General features: G+C 36.2%; 1 protein-coding gene across 1 annotated transcript in view; it reads right to left on the minus strand.

Annotated features, from left to right (window-relative positions):
* The window catches only part of LOC150085822 (uncharacterized), a 145,118-nt gene extending 121,874 nt beyond the window's left edge, over positions 1-23,244 (minus strand). Inside the window, exon 1 of the mRNA XM_090374706.1 lies at positions 23,182-23,244. The gene's annotated coding sequence lies outside the window, so the exon portion shown is untranslated. The remainder of the gene's footprint in view (positions 1-23,181) is intronic.
* Between the last annotated feature and the right edge of the window lie 348 nt (positions 23,245-23,592).

The raw sequence follows: 23,592 nt of genomic DNA on the forward strand, positions 1-23,592 counted from the left end.
GGACTCGTGATATATGTAAATGCTATTTATTAATTTTAATTTCGATAGATAGCGTTTTTCAGCATAAAGTGGCTTGTAAATTACTTTGTTACCTGTTAGAGTTTAATAAAATAAATTTATTTTTTAAAATAAATATTTATCCTGTAATTTTTCTTAAATAATATGATGTAATATAATTTTAGCTGTTTCTTAACATAGTTAAGCAACGTTAGAGAAGGTTGAGAATATTAAATGCAGTGCTTCTATGGCGCATTTTTATAACGTGATAATTTAAAGCATAGGTGTCAAACTCAAATAGGAACGGGGGCCACTAAACCTTATATGAGGTCCATATAAGTGGTTATAATCACCGTCCTCACACCGCCAGAAAAGGTCTGTGGTGTTTTGTCCAGCAAACCGACTGAAGACTACACGCAGCTAGAGACATAATATACTGACGACTCATAGCCTTGGTTGCTTTTGTGTTTAAAGCACACACCTAAACGTCCAGCCTGCATACTTTATTATTATTATTTTTTTAAACTTAATGTAGAATAACCTACGTGCACAATTACGAATTTTTATACAGTAACATACAAAGTTTTCTAATTTAACTCCATGATAATAAGAACTCTACGATGTGTCAATTTATTTAAAAAATTACTAAAAATTTAATAAAAAAGGTATTAAAAATTTAATTAAAAAGTTATTAAAAATTAAATAACTCCTCGTTATTTATGCAATTTTAAATGGTTTACTGAGTTACTGAAGTATAAATTAAACACAAAATTTAAACATACTCCATACCAAAAGGCACACCCATTATACAAAATATTACATTCTTGTCGACTTTTAGGATCCAAATTTGGGCATCCATTATCAAGACAGAATTTAACAGGTACAGTTCGCCTCCAAGTTTTCTTGGAGTAGATCCCCAAAGTTGAATCCAAACCGTCGACAAGATTGTAATATTAATTTATTATGACGGGAAGCCTTTTGATTAATACTTGTATACATTTCAAGCAAAATGCACACCAAGATTTATAATTGATAATCAACTATTAATATGTTTCATTAATATAAGCCTATTTGTGTTAATCAAAACTGTTAATATATTGGTTAAAGTTTTCTGTCTAATTTCTACTTGGAGGACTTAAAAAACCATTTGAAAATGCACAAATAATCTAGAGTACTGTGATTTAATAATCATTTTGTCATTGATAATTTGGTGTCATGAACAAAATTTTTATCTTGATTTGAGAGAAAGTGTGCAAATTTGGAAATGCTTGACTTAGACATCATTTTTATTTTTTACGAAGCTTGATACTCAATTTTCAGCGAATGTTTCTGGTGGCCACCGTAGCGAAGTGACAGGCTCAACGTGGCATAAGTACATGTGCTTTGAGTGACTTTGGTTCAAACCTGCTTCATTACTTAATACGGTGCTATTTCGTATTCATTTCAATCAAAGTATACACGGCACGTATAGTGAAGGAAAATAATTACAGTCCTAACAATATGCATTGAAGTAATAGCACTATTCGCATTGAACTAATTGCACTATTTACATTGAAATAATACCACCATTCACAATGAGTTATTTACAAAACTTAATTAAAAACTTAATTTACAAATGGAATTTATTACACAGATGGATTTCACGCAACTGGCAATCGATCAGAATCCACATAGGCAGTAGTTGCAGAGCAGCGTAAACGAAAGCCTCTGGTTTAAGGTTGTCTGTGAACCGCCTGTAAGAAGTCTTTGAAGTTTTCAGTCAAATCCAGGTTCAGTTCATTGGCAAAGACATTTGTACGGAGAAGAAAGCCGTTCTGATATATATCAAGTTGAAATCTGGGAATGTGAAAAGTAAGTTGTTGTCGTGTGCCAGCAGCTGGAATGTGGAGAGAAAGATGTTGAAGGAGGTCTGGAGCCAGAATCCGTCCTGTGAAAATCTCATGTAGTAGTTTGATATCGAGAAAAGCTCTACGAGTTTAAAGCGATTCCACACTGAAACAGCAACAAAGCTGCTTGTAGAAGACCTTGTGATAGAATCTTGGTCCTCTTTTAGTAAGACAATTGATGAAATTCCTTTGTTCCATCTGGTGTATCGGGAGACAGGCGTGTGGTTTCCAGAGAGGAGATACAAATTCCAGAATAGGAAGTACCAAAGATTTTAAGGAAGAATGGAGAGAAATGGATTCTTGAACATGGTATTTGTCTTTTAATAAACAATATCAGCTCTATCCATAGTATATTTGGAGGAGAAGCGACCTTTCTTCCTAGGACCAGCAAATGAGAGAGAGCGTCATTTACTTGTGTTGACTGTGAGCTCATTCTGAGTTGCTGGTGCACAACGGAATTTTCTGCTTGCTGAAGTCGATTGGCATCACTGACATTGTGCACGGTCCTGAAGATTTTGACGACGTCCGCATATATCAAGAACATCATTGTTTGTCAAATGCACTGCTGAGGTCGTTTATAAAGATGTTGAAGATAATAGGACCTAGGGAGGAACCTTGTGGGACACCGCACTGAGGAGACAACGACTCAGAAGAATAACCCTGGATTATGACACAATTTCTGCGGTTCCTGAGGTAGCTGGGGCACAAGTATTCCATACTGTGAAATTTAGCACCGAGCAGGTGGTGTGGAACTTTGTTGAAGGCTTTGTCAGGGTCCGTGTAAATAACATCAACTTGACTGCCACAGTAGACCCCACCAATAACGAAGATCCAGCGAGAGTTAAGGTCTGTGATAACAGATCTTCCTCTAAATTATATTCTCTCTATGTTGCGAATTCGTCTGATTGTGTAGTCACCCCGGAGTATAAACGGGAAATCTATTTTTTTCATTATGTAGAACACTACACGGTTGTCCCCCATTCTTTGCCTGATATTGATTGTACTGGATTAAGTAAGCGGTATTCTTAAGTTTTCAGAACTCTTCTACTTTCAAAACAGGCGTAAGCTGTAATTTTTTTTAATAAATATGCTTAATATTTTACTATCTTCAATAATATCTGTTATTTTGATTTGTTTTGTATATACCAGGGCACTGCAAAATAAAGTAAAGGCAATTTACATATTAAATACTGATAGCATTTAGAATGCGCCCTTATGGACATCAAGCGCACTGCATAATCTACTGAGACAGATTTGAACACGGTGTTTAGTTGTGGTACGTTGTGATTCAGAAGTTTTGGATTGCCCGAAATTAAACTTTCCCCCACGTGTACATACCTTTTGTGAAATACATTTTTTTTCCGAATTCTGAGCTAACATTCGCCTGTGAATCTCCGAGGTGTTTACTTCCTCCGACCTCAAAAACCGAATTACTTCTCGATAATGGTGAATTTCCATAATGGAAACTATGCGTTCAAGCCGTAGCTGCACAAGTCACTAAATCTAGTGCAACTCAATGTTCTATTCAAATTTCTAAGTATGTAGTAGGCTTGACATCTCAGGTGTTATTTATTGTTATTTTGGTTTTTTTTAGGAGCATTAGCAACTAAGGCCATATTGCTCCGGGATATGCTGTGGTCATTCTCTGACCTTTCCGCATCCTCCGTATTTGGTGGTGACGGGCTCGAACCCCGGTCTAATCAAGAAGCGTGTGCTACGCACTGCTGCTCCTGCCCACCTGGCTACGGAGGCGCCTATCTCAGGTGTACGTTTTGATATGTTGTCAGTATTTAATATGCAAATTGTGTCTACTTTTTGAATTTTCCGTGTATATATATTCTATATGTAATCTTATTACGATGAATCACGAACAGCAATGGCTGTAAAATATCAAATCAGCAGATAAAGAGGAACGCAACACATTAATTGTTGTCTTCCTAAAACTGGTTGAAAGAAATTAAAGTCTTCCTGCAAAACTTCACTTTGGTGTTTAAATTACATTTGACAGCTGTGGGAATGTCATTCAGCAGAAGATCAGTATATTGGGAGCAAATAACTGGAGGACTAATGTCCAAGAAAGAGTGCCGCGGCCAATCTTATTTGACGAACAAACTGTTACTGAGTTTGGTGTACAGGTAATGCACAAAAAAATGGAAAAACCTAGGTTTGCGGAAAACGTTAGGTTTGTGCTAAACAGCGGCGTCTACGTGCCACTGATGAAGCTATGAAAAGAACAAGCATAAACTTGATTCAGTGCAGAGATTCATGCTGTTGTCTATCTGCAGGGCATGCTGCACTATCAGCACCCCTGTCCTACAGGTTATCACTGGATGTTTCCCGCTCTATCTTGAGGTGATTAAAAGGGGCCTTTACCATCGATTAAAGAAGGAAATTCCGACGCAGTTGTCAAATCTTCAACTGGAGCTTATCAATGACCTGAAACAAGAAAGAAAACGCATTTTCAAACACCTTCAAGGACTTTGACATCATTCATGGGAAACCACGCAAAAAGGAGAAATTACTAGAAGATTCTTCCCATCCATTGAAATGACTTTCCCAAAGCCCCCTCCCTGGTTTTCGCCCGGTCTGCAAGTTACATTCCCGATCACAGGACATGGACCCTTTCAGTAGAAATTGGCAGCAATGGGAATTGAAAGAAATCCGTTCTGCCACTGCGGCGAAGAGGAGTCATGGGGGCACCTCATGTATGAGTGCCCTGTTTACTATAATTGTAGGCTCAATTTTTTTTACTGAAATCCAGGGAACCCTCGCAACCAGGAAACATAGCTGCTTCAGGATGAAAAAACATACAAAGCCGTAGCGAGTTAAGCGCAAGCGGTCTTTACCCTCAGACGAGCAAAGCTTGCAGAACTTGAGCTGCTGAGAACAACGACCCTCAAGTGCAAAAACAAACTGGGGTCGGATAGCATTTTCCCAACTGATAAAAGATTGTACTAAAGATTAAGATACTATGCTGGCATCATCATGGTTGGCACTTCTTTTTGACTTTTGACCCCTCTTCCCAACCCCTATTTCGCCTTACTAGGGTGAACTGTCTTCTCTATCTGTCCACCTTAGCTTTTCCCCCACACATTCGGACCTCCCTTCCTCTTGTTCCCCAGACCTTCTCTTCATTTTTTTTAAACTTGGTCTTCGTTCAGGAAGGTCAGGCAACCCTGGCGGAGACCAGCCAGAGAATAATGGGCACACCTGGTCTAACTTCATCTAATTTTTGGTACCATGTCAATAAAAGGCCTTATCGAATTCGAAAGGGACGTGATTGTTGGAGCGCATTTGTCAGGAGTTTCTATCACTAAGACAGCTGAGCTCGCTAATGTTTCAAGAGGAACAGTTTCCAAGGTCATGTCTGCACGGGAATCTACAAGGAAGACATCTTCTGCAAAAGGCACCAGTGGGTGAAACCGCATACTCCAGAATTGTGACGTTCAAGAATTAGTGCAATGAATAAAGCAAAACCGGCGAGCTACAGCTGATCAGTTATGCACGGATTTCAACGCGAGAGGCCAGTTCCGTCAAAAACATTACATCGAGAATTCCATAGAATTGGATATCAAGGTCAAATTGCACCTTACAAGCCACTCATCACACCTGACAACTCACTTCATCGTGTCCAGTGGTTCAAAGAACACAGGCAGTGGACTCATGCACAGCGGAGGAATGTGATATGGTCCGACGAATCCAACACTTTGTTTGCGACAAATAGATGGCTGTACTTGTAGTGCCAACCGAACAAAGCTTACAGTTCTGATTGCTGACGGTTCTGTAATGGTGTGGAGTGTTTTCTCGTGACATGGTTTGGGTGTACTCATTCCATTAAAAGATAAGGTTCATGCCAATCGCTGTTTAACCGTCTTGAGTGATCATCTTAATCCAGTGGTCATGCATTTCTTTCATGAAGAGAGCGCTGTTTTTTAAGATAATAATGCCCCAATGATCCAATCTACAGAGCACAGTGGCTTGAGGATAATGAGACTGAATTTTTTCACATACCATGGCCATCTCAGTCATCTGATCTAAACCCGGTAGAAAATATATGGGAACTTCTGGAACGACGCCTCATCAGCGTTTTCCAGCTTCGTCGAACAACAGCAGGACTTGATCACGTTTCTTTTTGACGAATAGTTTCAATCCCTCCCGCTGACTTTCAGACACTGGTAGACTCTATGCTACGACGAATGCAAGCTACATTGGACTCACGTAGCGGTTCAACACCCATTAGTAATTTTACGTTTCTGTTTCCATTGTTTTTATTTTTTTTTTTCCTGACCTCTGTCTTGATATAGAGAAAAGGCTCCATGACGCAGCATGAAGAAGACTTCTAGACACATTAGTTTTTCCAGTAAATCAACCTTGTTTGGAAAAATAGTTTGGTTCCTCGACCAAAGGTTAGAGAAAAGATGGATTGGCCAAGGTGTGGCTCAACATCTGTTAACCTGACCCTGTTAGACTTATGGGATCAAAGAGCACGTTTACTTACAGCATTTGCTGTCAAACGAAGGGAATGCACATGCCGTGCCGTGCCGGGCCGTCGCGTCAGTTAAACTATAATGTTTGTGAATATGGTAGGAACTTGAATGTTGTGCGAATCTGTGCAGGACGACCCAGCGGGTCTACACTGAATGCTGCTGACTTTTTTTTCAATTTCTGTATATAGAAAAAAATTACAACTTTTCTTCTCATATACACGTTCTGTGTTGTGTATCAGTTTTGCAAGACAGTATGAAAAAAGGAAACTATTCAAACTGGTGAAATTTGGATGGAAGGTGCTTAAGCTGATATAATCATGACGCAAAATTTTCATCTGTATTTAACAGTTCAGTTTGATAATTTTGTTCTACAGCAACGCAATATTTTTTTTATAACGCGACTCATTAAACTATTTAAAAAAAAGCAGCTATTCATCATTTTATAAGTTGTATTTTTATATATAAAAGTCTTCTTTTTTGGCGTCTCTATTTTCCATATCCAAATATAAACATAGTTTAGAAAAAAATATATATTAATAATAGCATTTCATTATCACATATTATATTTTAGTTTATTTTAATATAATTATTGTGTTTCATCAAAATATTTCGCGACACAGAGGCTGAGAAACGCTAATTCTAGAGCACTTAAAATTCATCTGCAATTTTTGTGTATTTATTTAAATTTTAAAATAGTACTTTCGTGACTGATGTTAAACCGTTGGGGGAATTTATTACCGGTATATTATTTTCATTTATTATATTTCATTTTAATATGATCTCCCATGAGATGCTGCTGTACGAACAGGGACATGTTGAGATTATTGGGAAGACCTTTAAGTGAATCAGCAGCTGACTGAGAGTAGTAATTAATGGATATTCTTCATTTGCGTGGCGAGCGTATTCTCTCATCATGCAATGTTGGTGGCCCCTCTTCGCTTTGACAGCCTTCTCTTGTTACCCTGATGATGATATACAGGGATAGCTGTCAAAGTTTGCTGATAATTTAAAGTAGGTAGAATGGCAAATAATCAGTGCTCTCGCAGTAACGCCATTGGTATAAGCACCGTCCTCCTCACACCGAACAAGAATAAGACCAAGGTTCGAATCCCGTTAATGACCCGAGGAATTTTTATCGGCGTTTTTCACAACGTGGCTGAGTTAGTCTGTTTCAGGAGATGGTATCATGGTTTTCTTTCCTGGAAACTGGGGTTTTTCGTTTAGCAAACAGGCAAATCGATCATAAGCCCTATAACAACAACAATAACAAATATTGTATTATTGGGACCAGGTTATACTGCTTCTGAATGACTAAGATCGGTTGCAGATATGGGCTTGAAGGTTAGCAACTGAAGTTTAATGCTGCTAAATGTAAAGTTTTGCATTTGAAGAAAAGAAATCTGTGAATGACTTGCAGAGACTTAGGGAAAGGAATTAAGGTGCCTTAGGATGAGAAAAGTTTTTCTTGCAATGTGAGCAGGCAGGTAGGCTTAGGGTGTGTTAGGCTATCTGCAACCTATAGAACTCTTGCTAGCAAGGAGATGCTATTATTCCTCTTCATAAAAGGATGGATTGACCACATTTGGAATATTGTATCATGCCTGGCGGCCTGATTGACGTGTGTTTAAGGTCATTAAAGGAAAAGCAAAATGAACGGGAAGGTATATTTGCGCTGGTATGTGAAATAAGGGGCCACGAATAAAATTTTGGGATGCAACTGAAGATTACATACGTATTATTTCTGTCTCACACCAGCCACATGTATTAAAATTTCTTTAATATTGGTAGAACACTGTTCGCCATTAATGGTTATATGAATAGTGTTCTATCGTGTAGTCGGTGTGCGAGAGAAATAACATGTATCGTATTACCGATCTTAGAGGGTTTTTTTCAACACTGAAATTAGATTTTATCACTTTCAATTTCGGGCAGCGTGTTTTGATCATTGGAATCAGTTGCCTCCCAAGGTAGTTGAGATGGGCATCGTGACAAAGTTCAGGCGGAATTGCACGGTTAATTTTAAGCCATTGGCTAATTATAATAATAGATCGAGGTGGTTATTTTTGTTATTATTTTATTTTAATTAACCGAGTTTTTTTATTTTATTTTGCTGATGCAGAATGAGTTTTTCCATTGTATTGTATGGCCTAATATTAATGTACTACACTTGTTTTGTTTATTCCATAATGGCACGTGTACACGATTTGTTTGAAAATATTTCTTATATGGCAGTAATCCCTCCTGAATTATTACCGTTGTTCCAGAGGGAAAATGTAATAATCAAACTGAGTAGTAGTAATCATAATAATAGAATAATCTCTTTATATGAAGAACGATTCATCGTAAATAACTAGTTGCAACAGATGCATTATATTTTTCATAATATATGCTCTTTGTGGCTATCACAGTTGTTATGATAACTGTTGTTTCCTCATTAAGAAAAGAATGAATTCGAGTCTCGTCTAGACGCACGGAACTTATCAAGTATTTTTTTTTTTTTTTTTGACCCGTCATAGCTCTACTTATCTCGACGCAAAATTAAAACCAACCAACCAACATAATACATACTCTCTGTTCCTTTGTTTGAAAATACAAAATATGCTCTTCAACTAAAAAACAAATAAATAAAAAAATAAAGCTAGCCATGCCAAACTGATAGTAAGCGGAGGAACGCTAAAGATACAATTACTAGATCCTTGACAGTCTTTAAACTTGTAAAGACGCTCTCTCTCTCTTTCTCTCTCTCTCATGTGCCGGTCTGTGCATGTGACATGGAGTAACAGGTTATTGTCGGTTCCACTGATGTCTTTAAACTGCTCTAAATGTTTATGTAAGCCTTTTCTCTCTTTGCTTTCTTTTTCTTCTTTTGCTGCGCTGTCATATGTACCGACACATTAAAAAAACGTGCGGGGAGTGGCCTTGCTTTGCGAACCGACATCTACTTATTCTTGACGAGCACTAAGATTCACCTAGTGTAGTGAAAAGATGATCACTCCCCACATCTCCTTACGTCAATAGCGTCATCATGATGTACTGCGCGTGATGCGGCCACAGCGTGATATCTCACTCAGAAAACACCGGATCCTCAGTAGAATCAGACAAGATTGACTGGAGGACGAGTACGCATAATAGTTATACACGTACAGTTTAGTATAACATTTAGTCAATTCTTTGCAGTCGTTCTTATATGATTCAGCAGAATCAGACGAGAATGAAAAAAAGAGTACGCATAATAGTTGCGCATACAGAATGGTTTTGGTCTTGTTATTTTAGTTGGTCTTGTCATTTATTCAGAATGGTTTTGGTCTTGTTATTTTAAAAGGTTTCAAGACATCACGGTATACAAATTATTATTATAGTACATTTCTTGATGGGTATATCACCCACGAAAAGAACGTTTCATTTATGGACATGATTAAAGCCAAATTACAAGACATCTTTAGGGACAATTACTGTATATTTATACCTTACATGATGGAAAACCTTTTAAATCTTTGGTTACGTATTACAATGATACGTAAACAAAATTTTGATCATCAATAGCTGCTTTGAAAGATAAGTTGGAATCAATGTTCCGTATTTTTTCAGGATAAATAAAAGTATATAACGGAAATGTGCGATATATTATGTCAATAACTACATCACAATGATTTCGTTCTGTGACTCGGCCTTTCTTCGTAAGTATTCGTGCGTATAGGAGCCACTGTAACTTAGGCATAAAAAACCAAAAAACAACAAGCTCACGCATGCGCGAATTCACGAAACACATTTACTTATTTATTGTTATTTTTTTTTCGATATTGCAGCGTTTCATAGTAATGTGAACGGAGACTAGACATTGCATATTCTCTACAGTTTTTTGTTTACTAAAATGAATCTTAAACCCATGAACCAGACTGCCACCGTTCTAGAGTTCAGTTAAAATAAGGAGCTTTACAGATAAGATTAGCTTATTTACAGATGAGCAGCTGATTTTTTCAGTTTTCAAGAAAAAATATATAACGACAGATTTACAGAATCTCTGTAGGGCTGAACAAAGTCAAGATTTTATTTATTGTACTATGGGAAGTAAATTTTGTACATATATAGACTCTGTACTAAATTAAGCTTTAATTTGTGGGCTAAAACAATATAAACAACTGAAGATTTATTTCATTAAGACAAGATTTTACTACCTGATCAAAAGGTAAGGTTGAACCTATTTGTTAAAATCATATCACCGATTAAAGAAGATTAATATTGCAGTAATAATAGGTTTTTGCTATAACTTAAGAAATCTCCCAAATACTGTTTCTGTGATCATCCTAAATAAAGATAGTGAGAGACAATTTATTGTTATAAACAATATGTTACTGAATTTGTACTTTAAAATGAGACTGAATTATTCCGAGACAGTTTAAATTATTAGTCCAAAGATAACTGATAATTGGTTGAAGTTGTAACCTTATATTTAAGGAATCACACGCCTGTGATTATAATTCGGCTATTAATAACTTTTGTACAGCTGTTCGTAACTTCTTTCCCCTAGTTTTTATTTTTTAGGAATTGTATGAAGGAAAAGTACAAAAAAACAAAACTTGTCATTGAGGACAGTATTCTTTGGAAGATATTAATAAAAATTTATTGTAAAGATTGTATTATTATTATAGAACCTTTTCTCCTTTTTATGGGGATTTTTTGCGCCCCTTGACGGGTACTGGTACCAAGTGCATGGGGTGGTCGATTGGTTGTGTCCGGTTATTATTATTATTTTGTTATTACTCTTGGCCGAAGAACTCTCTTACAGGTGTATCTATCATACAGGTGTTCAGGATCGCGACTTTCTGGAAATCCATGTAAGTGTTCTCCTGGGAGGGCTATTGTTGCTAGGTGCTTATTGAGGCTCTTTGGCACCATGCCGGTTTTATCCTACATATCTTTGACTTCCTGTCTGAGGTCTGTGTACTACCTAATCTTTTCCTCGTAGGTTTTCTGGAGGTTGCTGATGTTGACCACAGCTATATCGATCAGGTAGATAGCCATTTCCTTCTTGTGGATGAGGGTTATGTGTAGTCTGTTGTGCAGGATCGTCTTGTCCGTTATTATGGCGCAGTCCCAGTATAGTTGTTGAGTAGTGGTCTCTGGTACGACCAGGGGTTTATACTTGTAATACGGTACACTTCCTTGATCAAATGGTATATTTTTATTCTGGCCTCTAATGTATTATCCTGGCGACAATGTTTTTCAGATCTATTTTAGGTGCTCATTCGTCGATTTATGGTTGAAATTTATTTTGAAATTTTAGTCTCCCCTTATTATTCTCTTATCGTGGTTATAAACCAATTTCATGGTTATAAACGCATTAAACCAATTCTAGATACCTTTCCAAAATAATTTAAATTCAAATATAATATTAGTGGCATATTTCACAGGTTATCGTTATTTATATTTGGAATAAAAATTATAGCTTTCACTGATATTTTATCTCCACATCTTCAGTGATTGTAATCTTTCTATTACACTGCCGCAAAAACCCCAAAGGACCAAATTGACAAAACACCGTTTAAAGGCAGTCTGGTCATTATGATTTTCAGATTGTCAGTAATAAATAGATTCTGAACTTTTACACACATGTGAAGAATTTCAAGGATTTAAATTCAAAATTCAAATTCACTTTTTAAATTGTTTAATTTTTTTATGTTGGATTCAGCTTTATTTATTTATTTATATATACAGACTTCTTACACACAGGGTGCACAGATCCTACATAACGGTGAGAACGATAAGAATTATAGAAAATGCAAAACAGTATAATTAATACAAAACTAGCATTAAAATATATACAAAATTTAGATTAAGAAAACAGAGTAAGGAGCAAATTCTTATACATAGATGGATTAAAAGTAAAATCAATATTGTAATTATTCAATACCTGAAGGAAATGAAACAGAGGACTACCAAGTAAGTGATGAGTACGAGGAATAGGCAGTGAGAAATTAATTTTATAACGAGAATTCAAGCGGGGTACAGTGAAAGGTATTTGTGAAGAGATGGAGAATCGATAACAGAGTTTATGATATTGTAGACAAAAAGAGATCCATGGAATGGAATTGTCTTCTGAAGTGAAGAGGAATGATTCTGAAGCGACCACAAAGAGCTCCATAATTTCGACGGTGAAAGGCAATGCGATTTCGATAGCATAAGAATTTAATGAATTAATTTGAATTCTCTCAAGTCTGTGAGAAAGATATTCTTGTTGTGGGGACCAAATAATATCACAATCATCAAAAATGGGAAGTATAAGCTGCTTGTAGAGAAGAATTATAACTTTGTCACTCTTGAAAATAGAGGAAGAAGGCTTGATTAATCCAATAGGTTTAGAAGTCTGAGATATTACGTGATCAATGTGGGAAAAGGGATGAAGGTCAGATCGAAATGGACACTTAAATCCTTGAACATATCAGTACTTGCAATCAGAGAATTTCCAATATAATAATCAGTAAGGATAGAGGGTTTAACTACACGATTAGAGCGAAAGCGACATAATTTAAATTTTAACGGGTTTAGAAACGTTATTTTTATTGACCAGAGTGAGTTCTTCAACTTCTCAGTTGAAGAACAAATAACTTTATAAAGTTTAATATCATCTGCATAGAGTTTCCATTCAACATTAACGGACTGAAATAAGGTTGACAGATCATTAGTATAAACAATAAAGAAGAGTGGACCCAATGGTGAGCCTTGCGAAACAGTAAACGGAGTTGATGAAGTACCATCAATTATTACGGATAGTTTGCGATTTCTAAGAAGTGAATCAAGAAAGATCGTAGACCATAATATGAAAGCTTGAACAGCAGAAGATTGATGTGAACAGAGTCAAATGATGGTGAAATATCAAGGAAAAGCGAACAATTTGATTTCCTCTGTCCAAATTAGTTTGTAGGGAATGAGAGAACAAGGCACGATTTGAAACAGTTGATTCCTGGGAAGAAAAGCATACTGATGATTATTGGTGAAAGTAGGAACTAAGATATTTATAAAGTAGGAGTTCAAAATTTTTCGCCATTGTATTCAGTATAGTAATCGGTCGGTAGTTATTAGACTTAGCTTCATCACCTTGTTTTTTTAATAAATCAGGATGATATAGGCCTCTTTGAACGCTGAAGAGTAACAGCCATGAAGAATATAGTAATTGAAGAGATTTGTAAGAACTGAAGCTAATGACGAACTACTTTTCTTGAAGAAAAGAGCAGGGAGGGTATCAGGACCAGAAGAAGTGGTCTTTAAGCCGAGAAATGGCTGACTGGACGTCATCAGTAGTGAGAACTAATCTATCAAAACTGTCATTACTATTTTATATTCAAACGGATAACAGGGAATAGAACGTTGTTGTTCGTGAGAACAAAGTTTCGAAAAGTGGGTAGCAAAAATATTAGCAATGGCAAGAGGACAGTTGATAGAGATATTTGAATCATTAGTTAACATAGGAATTCTAGATCTCGATAGTCGTTTAAGATAGAACGGTCAACAAGGGTCTCGAATTAAAATTCCGAATAAGTTCGGCTTCAACTGAGTGAAGATAATGAGAATATTCAGATTTAGTAATTTTCTAAACATGGCGCGTCTAAGGGAAGAAAAGGAAAAGTAGCTACAGTTAGTTTTTAGTTAAAAATACCTTTTGTGGACTGGAGGTAATTTTTGCGACGAATTAAATACACAAGCTTATTCGACATCCAGTGAGGGAAGTCGTAGTTCATATTTAAATTTTTAGTTATTTTACTTAATTATTATTTTTAAATTTCATGACAAAGAATTTTATTATTTGTATGCCAGTTTTAGTTTGCACTTCTTGTGCCCTGCTATTTTTTTATGTAATCTTAGTCTCCAACTTATATAAAAAACATGTTTTATAATAATAAAGTGTACTTACTTTGTTTTGCATATTGATATATAGAAGAGAAAATTTGGTTCCAACCGATCTCATATATAAGCAGAATAGTTATATATTCTTGCGGAGCTTTCATATGTGCTATTATATTTTTCTCAGTTCCTTCATACCTATTGTTTGCTTATGTCATGAAAAATGAATGCACAAAAGGAATTTAGCGCTTTGTGAAATGAATAATGAAATCTCTATATATAATTTATTTATTTTTCAAATATACAGTACAGAGCTACAGTTTCATTTACAATGTAAAAATACAGTAATGAGTGTATAAAATGCAAAGTACCAAACAGAACAATTTAAAAACACTATCATAAGAAAGTTCGTTTTATTTTTCGTATGAAAATAGTAGTCTTAAAAACGATCATTATTATACGTACTAGCAATATTTTAATACAATATTTATTGGACTTAGCACATTCAGATAAACATCCATTAGCAGATACATCCAATTCGTAGTCTGATTTAAAGATATACTCAGTGGTTGCTTTGTAGGTACGTCTACTTTTTTCATGAAATGGAGCGCCTTTTCAATAATAGCATCACGTGTTCGCACTATGAAATATATAAAGCAGGTGAAGAGATATGCTGGGATGCTCTATGTGTGCAATTCAGTGCGAGAATGGGCAAAAGATTTAAGTAACTTTGAACATGGCATGATGAGTATCTCAGAAACTGCAATCCTGCTGGGGTTTTCACGTATGGCTATGTCTTAAGTGTATCTAGATTGGTCCAGTAACCAAATAACATCTAGCCAGCGGCGGTTTTCTAATGGGAAAACAGCTCGTTGATGCGCGAAGCCAAAGGCGGTCTACAAGACTTGTCCAAGGTAACGATAAGGCTACAGTCAGTGAAATAACAATTGATACAATAATGGTAAACAAAAAAGGCATTTCAGAACGCAAAATTCGTCTTTCGTGTTAGGAATGGGGTATTACAGCAGATTACCAAATCGGGTTAAAACAAGAAAGTATGGCATTGGTTGTTCTGCAGCCCGCTGTAAAGCGGGCTCCAGAATACTAACACTAGACAGTAGAGGATTGGCAAAACATTACCTTGCCTTGTCTTACGAGTCCCGATTCCTGCTATTTCACGTTGATGTGAGAACCAAAATTAGCGAAAACAGTATGAATCTGTGGATCCATCCCGCCAGATGTCAACAGTGCAGGCTGGTGATGGCAGTATAATCGTGTTAGTTTTTTCGTGATATACACTGGGCCATCTGATAACAATGGAGCAACGTTTCTATACCACAGCTTATCTGGAAATTGTTTTCGATTAGGCGCATCTCTTCCTGGTTACAGTGTATCCATCTGCTTATGAAATTCTTATAAGGCCAGAATTTCACAGAACTCGTTATAAGAACATGGAAGTGAATTCAACCAGCAATTTCATTAGTTACCAGATCTCAATCCATTTGGATACTGTGTAATGAGGTGGAACGAGCTCTTCCGATTAGAGATCCACGACCATCCAATTTTCAGCAGTTGTGGGAAGCAGTTGAGTCAACGTGGACCAGCCTCCCTTTAACACGATTCAACTCCTCGTTGAGTTCATGGCACAGCGACTTCAGACTGTTCTGAGGGCTAAAGGGTTAGCTACTCGCGATTAGGTAGATGTACATAATAAAGTGGCCATTCAGGTTAGGTAATTAATACTGTTTTAAATATTTTTTTCGTAATGGTTATCAGCTTTCATTAGAAATTTTGTGGTCCGGAGATCAAACCACAGGTAAATTGTAATATACCTATATATAGGTATTATAATACCCATACATATTGTTATATAGACCAAAAGTATAATTAGTGTAGGCAAAACTAAGTTAGCATATAAATGTTGAAGCAATTGTGGATAATTGGAGAAAGTTATATTTTATGTGTAAGTTGAGGTTGCACGTGATTTATGAAATAAGAAATTTGGACTGTTTCTTTACGGGAGTCAGCGTAAGTAATCATAAGACATGTTAGCACATTGGTAGAAAAGTTAAATAGTACATTTTTGAAACTCGGATAATGTTTTTGTGCTTTGAAATCACTATAATCTTGGGTATAAGTGATGCCTTAATAGAAAATTTAAGGTCGTCAGAATATGCTAAATAGTTTGTTTTAAAATGTGAAAGCCTACAGTATGAAAGATCACTGATAAAAATAATAAAGCGTAGACGCAGACTGGATCCTCGAGGAATTCGAATTTGTAAGGTAAATGAAAAAGATGCATAGCAGAGTCAAAGGCACAAGACAGAGCTTCAATAACTTTTTTACTTACTGAGTGAATTACTGGAGACTTAAATGAATAAGAACTTTCTGCTTATATTCCGGTATGGCCATAATGTCAAAGGGGTTTTTGAGCTTAAGACTACAAGAAAATTATTAATTTTTATTATTACAAAGTTCACACGCGCTCTGCGTAACTGGGTGATTTCAAACTGATCAAATTCTACGGTCTTGCTTAGTTTTTAGTTTGAAATAATATTTTATGTGTCACTTAGGTCTGTGTTGTCATGATTTACGGTATTGCTTCCCTTCCCCTTTTTTATTAAAGAAGGGTTAGATCCCTTCCAACACTCTCTCTTACGGCCCCCTCGAAAAGCGATATAAATCTATTTTAAATCTATATAATCTGCATATATATATTCAAATACATCTTATAAGAATATATATATATATGCAGATTATCTATATAATCTGCATATATATATTCAAATACATTTTATCTATCTAAAAAATTCCTTTATCAAAATACAGTACAACCCCATAAATCCGGCATCCGGGAGATTTGAAGAAGCGCAAGCCAAAGTATTTGGGGATAATTGTTATTTTTAGTTAGATAATACAGTGTATTTGATCCATATAATCGCCGCAGAACGACAGTCGCCAGCATTAAACCAGAATGCTAGCCCATACTGCCATGGTTCCAGTGGGCAACGTACTTGCCTAAGAAATAAAAGGTCTTGGGTTCGAATTCTGCTTCTGGTATGGATGTTGCGATTGTCCAATATATTTTTTTTCATATGAGGTATAAATAGTGCAGCGTGATTTCAGTAATTCAAATCGACTTTAACACTAAATACGTGCTATAATATTAATTAATATACTGTGAATTAGTATTGAATACCCGCAAAATGAAGGAATACGTATTAGCAATCACATATAGGCTAGAAAACATGTAAAACAGAAATAAATTGGTGTAATTTTTTAATGGAGCATTGTGTAAAAATTCGGCACTTGCGGTTTTTTTTTTCGTGTAAGTCCGATGGCCTATTTTCATTCTGCCATTGTACAGACAATTACTCTCGGAGGAATACTCAAAAATTACAGAAATTTTGGATAATTCCGGATTTTTAAGGTTCGCCTATAGAATATTTTTAGCAAACGTAGTAGATAATGTACATCACTATGTGGCACTAGTTCGATACCGTAAATTAATATAAAATATAAACATACGCTACACTAAGTGGCCACTTTATTAAGTACATATTTCTAATAATGGGTAGGATTTCTCCTCCCCCCCTCCTTTAGCTCTCAGAACAGCCTTTCAATTTCGTCCCACAGGATTGAGATCTGCTAACTGGAGAGGCCTGCGCAATAGGCTGAATTCACTCTTATGTTCCTGGAACCAGTTCTGTGTGATGTGGCGCAGTATCCTGTTGGAAGAATCCATTTGCAGATAATTATACTGCAGACATGAAGGTCTGGTCAGAAACAATTTTTAGATAATCTGTAGCATTCAAACTTTGGGCCACTGGTATGAACGAACCCAGCACGTACCAAGAAAACATTCCCCAACCATTACACCGTGGCCATCGGCCTAAATTTTGACACCTGAGAGGATGAATCCATGACTATGGTTTTCGCCATATTCTGGTCCTCCCATCAGTGCGAAGTAGCAGGAACGGAGATGTTGCAACGTTTTACGTTTTTTCAATCTTCCACTGGGCAATCTTGGTGTTCCTGAGCCCACTATATCCGCACCTTCTTGATTTTTGTTGATAGGATGGAACCTGGTTCAGTCGTTGGCTACGAAGTCCCATTCGTGACAAGGTACGACGATTTTTGCATTCTGAAATACCTCTCTTTATTACCACTGTTTTTCTGGGTTGTTATTTGACTGATGGTAAACCTTTCTATTACGCTGCACAAGTCTTGTCAGCCTCCGTTGGCTTCTACGTAAAAACCCTAGCTGGGTTTTTGCGTAGTTTCAGAGATACACATACCGGTGCGTCTAGCGCCGACTACCATGCCACGTTCAGTCACTTAAATCTTTCGTCTTGCCCATTTTTTTCCTGAATTACACACATACAGCATCCACGTATCTGCCCGCATGGTTTATAACCAATGATACGAACATGTTAACGCTCTTACTGAAGGACGTTCCATCTCATGAAAAGAGTAAATACTTAATGAAGGGGTCACTCAGTGTGTTAACTGTACGTTAGGACTTTAAACCAGCACCTAGTTATCAGAGTCCGCTTTGTTTTATTCCATAACCGTCTCTGATGAAGGTTAACAACCCTTTCAGACCGTTACATGCATGGCTTTAGGAAACAGTGGACACTTTCAAACTGTCCACAGTGACTGGTGCCACTGTCAGCCATTGTTTCTTATTACACCTCGTGTGGAATGGCGAAGCGTGGAGTGGATGGAAGTTACCGTGTGAAAGGGCTATTTTTGCGGTGGTTCTATATTTCTGTTTCATAGTAGCTGTCACCTGTTATTTCTAAACTATACCACTATTTGGCCGATATCTATTAGGTGAGCTTTACTGCCAAAGACTCTAAGGGTATGACGCGTAACTGTAATTGCGTATATTCTTCGGTTGGCTGCTGGACAAAAAAGTCGAGTTTCTGAGAGGAAACCATGCAACCCTCGCCTTATACTGACTAACTCAGCCAGGTTGTGAATCAATCCTTAAAAATCCCTCGAGTCTTTGGCGGGATTCGAGGTCAGGCCTTTGCCACCTGGTGCGAGGAGGATGGTAGTTTATAATTACTTTACTAACAAGTAGAGCTCCTATACCACTAAAAATAAATCTTTCTTTCTTTTTCCTAATCTTATAAATTTTTATACAGCGCTTTTACTGTCTGCAATTCTATAAATTTTTCTAGCGCGTATTTTGTTCTTAATTTCTTTTCCCCTTTCTTTGCAATTTACTTCACAAACTAGCGTTCATCGTCACTGTCTGGTAATCTCATATACCGTGTGAATCGCATGTTTTAATTTCATGCAAAACCGGATGACGAACCTTTAGAATGATGGAAAATCTGCTAATGACCAATAAGGATTATTTCCTTATCTTAATTTATAAATGGTATTGCCAGCTTAGTTTTCAGGAATTAGAGCTTTGCACTTAAGATATAGGATTTTTCCAAATACTAAAGAACAAGGTCACATGGGATGTCACGGAATTTATCGTACCGTTTAGCTGTAGAATAGTTTTAGATGAGGATAGTAGTTCTCTGAGTGCAGTAGCTCCACATTTGCAGTACACATCTAAGTGTGACTCTGGAGACAGTTTGGTCGTACATCACTTGCTATTTCTCTGAATGATGGAGGTATTTTGTATAAATATCTGAATAACTCATACAAGACATCCTTCATTATTCACTTTAAATTTATATTTCGAAGAGATTACTTGGCCCATACTCGCTTACCAGTTTTATATCCGTGTTCCATAGGCGTGTTTGTAATTTTTTCGGTACCACCGAATTTCTTTTTTTTCGAATTTTTATATCGAATTGTGGTTCTGAAATTGCAATTGCGAATAGAGCTCAAATAACACAACTCCATCGATTGTGCCTGTGATGGTTCTTTTGAATTATGACTCTGTTACGTATATTTAAAATTAAATACCGTTTTATGCCAAGTAACATCAAACGTGTTTAGATGCGAATACTTTCTATTTAATATGTAGAACAAATGCAATAGAGCTACTAAATTTTGAGCATTTAATTATTTTGTTTCATAAATACAGTCAAATTTTATGACCGGGTGAAATAAACATACGCAACAGTCATAATTCAAAAGACCCGTAATAGGCATTGAGACAACTGACTCCTTTATTGGCATACCTTTCCATTTCTCGGAGCTCACTGTAGGTCCTATCGATTAATTTCATTAGTCCAGATATTTTTAACTGGTATTACCGGTAGAGAATTATGATTAGTAAGTACAGATCCAGTCAGCAATAATAAAATTTATTTCATTAATAATAATCCTTATCTAGATAAACCTTATCTTAAGACCAGAACTGTTCCTTGGTTATTTACAGCCAGTTGTTTCTTGTAGTAATTCTTTTAATAAAGAAAAAAAATATATTAAAGAAAAAAAGACAGAGAAGAACGTGCAGCACGCAACTTTCCATGATGTAACGTGATAGGTAATTTCTCCGCAGTGCACCGGCTGTTAGAACTTCCTTCTTAAGAAAAGTGAAAGTGGTTTGGTCAGTGACACACTTCAAGGGAAAAGTTGGCTGAGAAGAAGCTCATTTCCTTGCGTTTCAAGGTCCTTTCTAGAGAAACTGACAGGAATAACAAATAATGCTTATTCTTCTTAAGTACACAATATCTTTCAGTAGAAAATTATACAAGTTCGGAGAAACATTTTAGTTTTCCAAGCTATATATATAATCGCATCTGCTGTCTAAGCGGGAATAACATTTATCCTGTTTATACCACATTTTCTAATCATATACTGTGTTTGTGTTTGTGTGTGCCTCGGTGTTTTTTTTTCTTGATTAAAAATGTTATGTGATATAGCATTTTGAATCGAGACAAAAGTCTATTAAATCATGAATTATGCTAATTGAAATAGAGGGAATCAAAAAATTTATATTTTGTTGGAACTACATTTCTCAGTACATATTACTATTTTCTGCCAAATTAATAAATATTTTAACAGATGTGATTTGCTAGTACAGCTATAATTTACTGGTGTGACGTACCACCGTGACAATAGAGTGATTTTACCACTCGTCGCTGGTTCGGGAAGGTCTAGGTCAAATTCCATCAACGACTTGAAGAATTTCTTAAAGGCCTTTCCAGTTTAGATTGTAGTTAGCTCAGAGGTTACCAACCTTGTTGCGAATGAGACCCATTTTGTCAATTCAGTAAGGCTTCGTGACCCAAGCAATTCAAACCGGAAAGGGGGGTCTTCTGCATCAGGAAAAATGTTTAAAAACTGATTTCAAACGCGCCAAATGGAGGCTGTTTTTCATTACGCCAAAGATCCTCTTAGATTGATAGTGTTTAACGTTTAAATGCTGTTTACATTTATTTGGTTTCAGCGAAATAAATCGTATTTGTCAATGAGTTTGATAAAATACTTCCTTTTCGCTGAAATTATTTTTAAAATAAAGGATGACATAAAATTTACAACACATTTATAACAAAAACACTTGCATCAGTAACATTGGGTGAAGCAAATATCAGATCTCTGCTTTATAACGAAAAATGAGAGTACACGTTATAACTGCGTGATGCCAACTGATTATGATATAACTAACAAAAAGCTATGCGAACATTCTTGTTGCGACAAGTAGCATATTTCAACTGGTCTTGGGCTGGGTTTTCCACCAGGTTTCCCAAGACTTAATACTCCCAGACTTGTACTGTAGTTTTGATCGGTCTGGCCGTATATATAAATAACAGTACACGATTTTGCTTTACGATTTATTGTATAAGACTGATTTATTTTTTGGATAATAAACCTTATATTATTAATTGGTATGTAATATTAGCTATGTATTTCGATTTACCCGAATATTGAATACTTGCTTTTGAGATTACCACACAAGTGAAGATTTTGATTTGGCGATTTGGCATCGATGTCAGTGATTTTTCATCACTTGACTACACAAATTGTAGATCGAAAGTTTAGTTGATCATCTTTCCTTTCAATATTGATAATGTGCTTTAGCAACTTAGTTCGTGGAAAAGCTAAATTTGTCAATTTGTATAATTAAAAAGTTGAGAATTTGGAGAAAAAACTTATGAATACATGTATATATATATATATCGCATTTCATTATCAAGAAATTAAATATACTTATTTCGGAAAATAAAATAAGGGTGAATTAAAAATGAAATAAGGTTAAACACGTTATTAAAATGGTTCTTACTGATATATGTTATAACACTTTGCTTTTATTCCCTGTGTGGTGTATGTGGAAGCTAACTATTTCTTTAATAAAAAGAAACTGCCTTTTTGAAACACGCTCAACATACAAACGTACAGTGGAAGAAAGTCAATGATTCATTAAATGTTCTGCGCAAGTGTCCTTTTCCATTACATTTCCTCTTTTACTTTCTCAATAAATATGTTGTTTTAAATAAGACTATTGAGAGAAAGAAAAAGCTATATTTCAAGTGATACGAACAATTGTTATTAAACTGGTTGTACTTTTATTTAGAAGACATCAGAATACGCAATTTTACGTATAACTTTTTATTTGTGTGGTTTAATTTGTAAATCGATTAATGCTCAGCATCAGTATTTATTCAATTGATCATTTCTTTCACGTCTGCGGAAATTCTTGAGAAACGCATAGTTCGATATCTGGTAAAGTTTAACTGATTTTGATAAAGCCACAATATCACACTACTTAAATGATAGTAAGTGAATATAAAAAATAAATTAAATAAAAATACTGTCCTATATTATAATTATTTCGTTTATTGTGAAAATGCTCCATACAGCTGTTAAAATTTCGAATCGCTGTATGTGAATTCATAAAATAAACTTTCTGAAATAAATATCACTGTATATTTCATTTCTCATTTCATTGATATTTCTAAATAAATTGCAATATCTGATTTTCTTACGCCTAATATCGTAATTAAATCACGGTTTAACGACAGATGCGCTTTTAAGCAAACAGGTAGAGAGCTTACCTGAGCAAATCAGTGCCTGTTTCCCTGGTATTCCCTGGTGGGTCCACTGTTCACCACTACACTCAACATGCAAACGTACAGTGGAGGAAAGTCACAGATTCACCAAATGTCCCGCGCAAAGGTCCTTTCCATCTTTAAATACCAGAGATCCCGCCCTCGGCACTTCAGGTGAAAGTAGCCTGCCGATTGGACAGGGGAAGTGGCTGGAGGGGAGAGACTACGTGCAGCGCGGGGGAAAATGTAATTGCATGAGGAGCGTGCTACAGAAGGAGAGAGAGAGGGTGCACAGGGATACACTAGTGCGGGCGTTACCTGAGTTTTCCTCCCTCCCCGCAGTTCCGATGACGACAAGGCAGCGAAGTCATACCCCAAAAATAAAGCCTGATCAGATGTGGCTGCTACTTGACCCTA

This window comes from Mastigoproctus giganteus, chromosome 5, assembly GCF_048544385.1.
Source record: "Mastigoproctus giganteus isolate SK-2022 chromosome 5, ASM4854438v1, whole genome shotgun sequence".
Lineage (NCBI taxonomy): Eukaryota > Metazoa > Arthropoda > Arachnida > Uropygi > Thelyphonidae > Mastigoproctus > Mastigoproctus giganteus.